Raw genomic sequence first — 2,109 nt, 5'->3', positions numbered from 1 at the left:
GCTCATATTGGCAATTTGAAGAGCATTTGTCATTGGCATTAGCTAAGAGCTAAAATCAACTGGCTAGTGTCTGATTCAATTTGCAGCTAGTTAGACAGTGCCAAGGAAGATAGGAGCTGTAGAGACTGGACAACATGCTGCTTAGGCTGCAGACAGGGCCAAGGAAGATAGGGGCTGTAGAGACTGGACACCATGCTGCTTAGGCTGCAGACAGGGCCAAGGAAGATAGGAGCTGTAGAGACTGGACAACATGCTGCTTAGGCTGCAGACAGGGCCAAGGAAGATAGGGGCTGTAGAGACTGGACACCATGCTGCTTAGGCGTCAGACAGGGCCAAGGAAGATAGGAGCTGTAGAGACTGGACAACATGCTGCTTAGGCGTCAGACAGGGCCAAGGAAGATAGGAGCTGTAGAGACTGGACAACATGCTGCTTAGGCTTCAGACAGGGCCAAGGAAGATAGGGGCTGTAGAGACTGGACAACATGCTGCTTAGGCTGCAGACAGGGCCAAGGAAGATAGGAGCTGTAGAGACTGGACACCATGCTGCTTAGGCTGCAGACAGGGCCAAGGAAGATAGGGGCTGTAGAGACTGGACACCATGCTGCTTAGGCTGCAGACAGGGCCAAGGAAGATAGGGGCTGTAGAGACTGGACAACATGCTGCTTAGGCTGCAGACAGGGCCAAGGAAGATAGGAGCTGTAGAGACTGGACACCATGCTGCTTAGGCTGCAGACAGGGCCAAGGAAGATAGGGGCTGTAGAGACTGGACACCATGCTGCTTAGGCTGCAGACAGGGCCAAGGAAGATAGGGGCTGTAGAGACTGGACACCATGCTGCTTAGGCTGCAGACAGGGCCAAGGAAGATAGGGGCTGTAGAGACTGGACAACATGCTGCTTAGGCTGCAGACAGGGCCAAGGAAGATAGGAGCTGTAGAGACTGGACAACATGCTGCTTAGGCTGCAGACAGGGCCAAGGAAGATAGGAGCTGTAGAGACTGGACAACATGCTGCTTAGGCTGCAGACAGGGCCAAGGAAGATAGGAGCTGTAGAGACTGGACAACATGCTGCTTAGGCTGCAGACAGGGCCAAGGAAGATAGGGGCTGTAGAGACTGGACACCATGCTGCTTAGGCTGCAGACAGGGCCAAGGAAGATAGGGGCTGTAGAGACTGGACAACATGCTGCTTAGGCTGCAGACAGGGCCAAGGAAGATAGGGGCTGTAGAGACTGGACACCATGCTGCTTAGGCTGCAGACAGGGCCAAGGAAGATAGGGGCTGTAGAGACTGGACAACATGCTGCTTAGGCTTCAGACAGGGCCAAGGAAGATAGGGGCTGTAGAGACTGGACACCATGCTGCTTAGGCTGCAGACAGGGCCAAGGAAGATAGGGGCTGTAGAGACTGGACACCATGCTGCTTAGGCTTCAGACAGGGCCAAGGAAGATAGGGGCTGTAGAGACTGGACAACATGCTGCTTAGGCTGCAGACAGGGCCAAGGAAGATAGGGGCTGTAGAGACTGGACACCATGCTGCTTAGGCTGCAGACAGGGCCAAGGAAGATAGGAGCTGTAGAGACTGGACACCATGCTGCTTAGGCTTCAGACAGGGCCAAGGAAGATAGGAGCTGTAGAGACTGGACACCATGCTGCTTAGGCTGCAGACAGGGCCAAGGAAGATAGGGGCTGTAGAGACTGGACACCATGCTGCTTAGGCTTCAGACAGGGCCAAGGAAGATAGGGGCTGTAGAGACTGGACACCATGCTGCTTAGGCTTCAGACAGGGCCAAGGAAGATAGGGGCTGTAGAGACTGGACACCATGCTGCTTAGGCTTCAGACAGGGCCAAGGAAGATAGGGGCTGTAGAGACTGGACACCATGCTGCTTAGGCTTCAGACAGGGCCAAGGAAGATAGGAGCTGTAGAGACTGGACACCATGCTGCTTAGGCTGCAGACAGGGCCAAGGAAGATAGGGGCTGTAGAGACTGGACAACATGCTGCTTAGGCTTCAGACAGGGCCAAGGAAGATAGGAGCTGTAGAGACTGGACACCATGCTGCTTAGGCTGCAGACAGGGCCAAGGAAGATAGGAGCTGTAGAGACTGGACACCATG

This window comes from Salvelinus namaycush, chromosome 37 (assembly GCF_016432855.1).
Source record: "Salvelinus namaycush isolate Seneca chromosome 37, SaNama_1.0, whole genome shotgun sequence".
NCBI classification, from domain to species: domain Eukaryota; kingdom Metazoa; phylum Chordata; class Actinopteri; order Salmoniformes; family Salmonidae; genus Salvelinus; species Salvelinus namaycush.
Note: the sequence above shows the minus strand (reverse complement) of the source record.